The following is a 5709-nucleotide window of genomic DNA, read 5'->3' as shown; positions in this document are numbered from 1 at the left end:
AGCATTTTGTTCAGAGTTCTCTGTCTGTTGCTGAGTGGATGATGGAAAAGGTTTATTATTGTTAAACCTGTTTCTTCCACCATTATTAAAGCCTTGTTGAGGCTTTTGATCCTTCCATGAGAAATTTGGATGATTTCTCCATGTTGAGTTATAGATGTTTCCATAAGGTTCACCTAAGTAATTTACCTCTGCTATTGCAGGGTTCTCAGGATCATAAGCTTCTTCTTCATAAGAAGCCTCTTGAGTACTGTTGGATGCAGCTTGCATTCCATGCAGACTCTGAGAGATCATATTGACTTGCTGAGTCAATATTTTATTCTGAGCCAATATGGCATTCAGAGTATCAACTTCAAGAACTCCCTTCTTCATAGGCGTCCCATTATTCATAGGATTCCTTTCAGAAGTGTACATAAATTGGTTATTAGCAACCATGTCAATGAGTTCTTGAGCTTCTGCAGGCGTTTTCTTTAGGTGAATGGATCCACCTGCAGAAGTGTCCAGTGACATCTTTGATAGCTCAGATAAACCATCATAGAATATATCCAGGATGGTCCATTCTGAAAGCATGTCAGAAGGACACTTTTTGGTCAACTGTTTGTATCTTTCCCAAGCTTCATAGAGGGATTCACCTTCTTTCTGTCTGAAGGTTTGAACATCAGCTCTAAGCTTGCTCAGTTTTTGAGGAGGAAAGTACTTGGCTAAGAAAGCTGTGACCAGCTTATCCCACGAGTTCAGGCTGTCTTTGGGTTGAGAATCCAACCATAATCTAGCTCTGTCTCTTACAGCAAAAGGGAAAAGCATGAGCCTGTAGACTTCAGGATCTACTCCATTAGTCTTAACAGTATCACATATCTGTAAGAACTCAGTTAAGAACTGAAAAGGATCTTCAGATGGAAGTCCATGAAACTTGCAGTTCTGCTGCATCAGAGAAACTAATTGAGGTTTCAGCTCAAAGTTGTTTGCTCCAATGGCAGGAATGGAGATTCTTCTTCCATGTAAATTGGAATTAGGTGCAGTAAAGTCACCAAGCATCTTCCTTACATTATTATTATTTTCGGCTGCCATTTCCTCTGCCTGTTCAAAAATTTCTGAAAGGTTTTCTCTGGATTGTTGTATTTTAGCTTCTCTTAATTTTCTCTTCAGAGTCCTTTCAGGTTCTGGATCTGCTTCTACAAGAATGTTCTTATCCTTGCTCCTGCTCATATGACAAAGAAGAAGGCACAGAATAATAATAATAATAATGGAGATCCTTTATACCACAGTATAGGGATCCCTGTGTGAGTGGAAGAAGAGGGGGAGACAAAGAATGTAATATAATGGAAGAAACACAACTGTGAGGATGGAAGAGAGGTGAGATAAGATGTTAGGATATGAATGAATAAATAGAATGAGATGGGGGAGGGATAATTTTCGAAAATTATTTTGAAAAAGAGTTAGTGATTTTCGAAAATGGTTTTTGAAAAATGTTAGTTTTTTCGAAAATTAGGATTTAAAAATTAAAATAATTAATAAATTAAAAAGAAATTTTGAAAAAGGGGGAAGATATTTTTGAAAATGAGAGAGAGAGAGTTAGTTAGGTAGTTTTGAAAAAGTTAAGAAACAAACAAAAAGTTAGTTAGTTAGTTGAAACAAATTTTGAAAAGATAAGAAGTTAGGAAGTTAGAAAAGATATTTTGAAATCAAATTTTTGAAAAAGATAAGATAAGAAGATATTTTGAAAAGATATGATAGAAATTAGTTTTTTTGAAAACGATTTGGTTTTTAAAATCTCAATTAATGACTTGCTTCATAAGAAATCACAAGATATGATTTTAGAACTTAAAGTTTGAATCTTTCTTAACAAGCAAGTAACAAACTTCAAATTTTTGAATCAAAACATTAATTGATTATGTTATTTTCGAAAATTTGGTATAAAAATAAGAAAAAGATTTTTGAAAAATATTTTTGGAATTTTCGAAAATAACTAAGAATTTTGAAAAAGATTTGATTTTTGAAAAAGATTTTGAAAAAGATAAGATTTTCAAATTGAAAATTTGATTTGACTCATGAGAAATAATTTGATTTTAAAAATTTTTGAAAAAGTCAATCCAAATTTTCGAATTTGATGAGAGAAAAAGGGAAAGATATATAATTTTTTTTTTTTTGAAAATTTTTTTTTTGATGCAAGAGAAAAACACTAAAATGATGCAATGCATGAAATTTTTAGATCAAAACATGTGATGCATGCAAGAATGCTATGAATGTCAAGATGAACACCAAGAACACTATTTTTGAAAAAAATTTTAATGCAAAGAAAACATGCAAGACACCAAACTTAGAATTCTTTAATGCTTAGACACTAAGAATTCAAGAATGCATATGAAAAACATGGAAAGACACAAAACAAAAAATCATCAAGATCAAACAAGAAGACTTACCAAGAACAACTTGAAGATCATGAAGAACACTATGAATGCATGATATTTTCGAAAAATGTAAGATGCATATGCAATTGACACCAAACTTATAACATGACTCAAGACTCAAACAAGAAACACAAAATATTTTTTTGCTTTTTATGATTTTCTAATTTTTTTTTGGATTTTTTTCGAAAATTAATTGAAAAAGGAAAATAAGGATTCCAAAATTTTTAACATGAATTCTAGGAATCTTGCATTCTTAGTCTAAAGCTTCAGTCCAGGAATTAGACATGGCTCACTAGCCAGCCAAGCTTTCAAAGAAAGCTCCAGTCCAAAACACTAGACATGGCCAATGGCCAGCCAAGCTTCAGCATTTAACACGAGAGTATATTGCTCTTGATAACAAATTACAAGCCTCAGTCCAAATAAATTTAGACATGGCTTTACAGCCAGCCAGGCTTTACATGCTTCATGAAACACTAGAATTCATTCTTAAAAATAGAAGCCTCATCCAAGGAAGCCTCATCCAAGAAATGCTGCAGAACCCGTCAATCTTGGAAGAAAAAAAAGTCCTAGCCATAACAGATCTGGATCAAGGATGGATGACTCCCATAATTAACTACCTCAAAACAGAAACACTCCCTACAGATGAAAAGGAGGCAAAGAGGTTAAAACGGGAGGCACAATACTACACTATCATAAATAATACTCTATACAAAAAAGGGATTTCAATACCATTGTTAAAATGTGTGTCGACTTCCAACACAAAGGAAGTTTTAGAAGAAGTACACAGTGGCATCTATGGCAATCATCTCGGAGTGCAGACACTTACCAAAAAAGTACTCCAGGAAGGATTTTATTGGCCAACTCTACAAAAGGAAGCCACAGAGTTCGTAAAGACATGTCCACCATGTCAGAAACACGCCAATTTTCACATCTCCTCGCCAGAGGAACTCATCAGCGTAACCTCACCTTGGCCATTCGTAAAATGGGGACTCGACCTTCTCGGACCCTTCTCGCAGGGATCAGGACAAGTCAAATTCCTCATAGTAGGAGTAGACTATTTCACAAAATGGATCGAGGCAGAACCCCTAGCCAATGCCATTTCTCAAAGAAGTCAAAAATTCCTATATAGAAACATTGTCACAAGGTTTGGGGTTCCACACTCCATCACCACGGACAATGGCACTCAATTTACAGATACAGGCTTCAGAAAATTGGTGGCTGATCTGAACATAAAACACCAACTTACATCCGTAGAACACCCCCAAGCCAATGGACAAGCGGAAGCTGCTAACAAAGTCATATTGGCCGGGTTAAAATGGAGATTACAGGATGCAAAGGGAGCTTGGGCCGAAGATCTCCCACAAGTCCTATGGGCATATCGAACAACGCCACATTCCACCACAAAGGAATCACCTTTCCGACTAGCCTACGGAACGGAGGCAATGATCCCAGTGGAGGTCGAAGAAGGGTCGCCCAGAGTGATCCACTATAATGAAGAAGCCAACTCCCAACTTCAAAGGGAAGAACTCGACCTACTTCCAGAAATCCGAGAAAGAGCTCGAATCAGGGAAGAGGCATTAAAATGTCGAATGGATTCAAGATACAATCAAAAGGTAGTGCCGCGAGGTTTCGCTGAGAACGACCTCATCCTAATCCGAAATGATATCGGAACAACTCGACCTGGAGAAGGAAAGCTGGCAGCAATCTGGAAAGGACCCTACCGAGTTATAGAAGTACTTGGAAAGGGCTACTACAGACTATCCGAACTCGAAGGGCGAGAGCTTCCTAGGTCGTGGCACGCCTACAAGCTAAGAAGGTACTATAGTTAAAGGTAATAAAGATCTTAGGATAAGGCGCACTCTTTTTCCTGAAAAGGTTTTTTAATGAGGTGTCAAGCCAAGATCTACAAATTGCCCAACTTAGAGGGATAAAACTCCCACATGTATATATCTGCATTTTCTTTTGAATAAAGTTTTTAGATTTTCTACAAACTCTCAAGACGCATTAATCTGAAACGCTAAAAAATTCATCACCCGATTATAAAGATACAAGATCGGCAGAAAGTGAAGATCAAATTCACTGTCTGATTACAATAAAGGCCAAAGAAGATGAAAACTAAATTCATCAAAAGGTCGACCAGGCAAGGATCAAACCTAACTTCGACAAAATCAGCAAAGATGAAAAAACGACAAAAATAAAATAATGCAAGAAGTTATCGAAAGTGATCCATAGAAAGGACCTGACGAGGTCTTAATAAAATAGGTTGCTAAAAATAACTTAAAAAGACAGGCCGACATAAAGAAGTTGGACCAGTCGACCACAATAACCAAAGTTATAAAAAGTCAATCCCTGGAAAGAGGCCTGGCCAGCCCTAAAAAAGAGGATTACTAGAAATAACTTAGAAGAGACCGACATGATGAAGTCGGCCTCCCACAAACAAGTTATAAAAAGTAATCCCTAAAAGAGACCTGACAAAGGTCCAAAAAGAGGATTACTAGAAATAACTTAGAAGAGACCGACATGATGAAGTCGGCCTCACACAAACAAATTATAAAAAGTAATCCCTAAAAGAGACCTGACAAAGGTCCAAAAAGAGGATTACTAGAAATAACTTAGAAGAGATCGACATGATGAAGTCGGCCTCCCACAAACAAGTTATAAAAAATAATCCCTAAAAAAGACCTGAGAAAGGTCCAAAAAGAGGACTACTAGAAATAACTTAGAAGGGACCGACGTAAAGAAGTCGGCCCAAAAACCTTAACGTTATAAAAAGTAATTCCTAACAGAGACCTAACAAAGGTCCAAACAAAATGGATTACTAGAAATATCTTCAGGCAGAAGCGAGGAAATCGACATACAAGTTGGACCCAAACATCCACAACCTCAAAAGAATAAAGCCACAAGTATGAAAATACAAAGGCAATCAACAGAGGTCGGACAACAAGGCTCCAACACTCCCAAAAACCTAAAAAGGTACCAGACAGATGCAGACAAACATGTTATGAAAAGCACAAGTTATAATAATAACAAACCCAAGAGGCTACCAAAGTCAGCCCCAAGAGCTCGAGAAACTACTTTGTTTTTCAAAATAAAGTTGCTAAAAGAGCAATTATAAGAGTATCAAGAAGTCAGAACTACCAATTAACAAAATATAAAAGTTCAAAGCCCACAAGCTGGGCTATATACACAAACATCTAGAATAATCATTGAGGATCTGAAGACTTCTCAGCTGCATCAACACGGGGTGAAGGAGGACGAGTCTGAAGAGGCACCGCATCCACCGTCCCATCATCCCGGTTCAGGA

General features: G+C 36.8%; 1 non-coding gene across 1 annotated transcript; it reads left to right on the top strand.

Annotated features, from left to right (window-relative positions):
* The first annotated feature begins 561 nt into the window (after positions 1-561).
* LOC148579794 (small nucleolar RNA R71) lies at positions 562-669 on the top strand. The gene has a single exon (XR_015895789.1). It is a non-coding gene; the product is annotated as a small nucleolar RNA R71 (small nucleolar RNA).
* The last annotated feature ends 5040 nt before the right edge of the window (positions 670-5709 follow it).

This window comes from Arachis ipaensis, chromosome B10 (genome assembly GCF_059453495.1).
Source record: "Arachis ipaensis isolate K30076 ecotype BB chromosome B10, ASM5945349v1, whole genome shotgun sequence".
In the NCBI taxonomy this organism is placed as follows: domain Eukaryota; kingdom Viridiplantae; phylum Streptophyta; class Magnoliopsida; order Fabales; family Fabaceae; genus Arachis; species Arachis ipaensis.
This window is presented reverse-complemented; position numbering and strand designations above follow the sequence as displayed.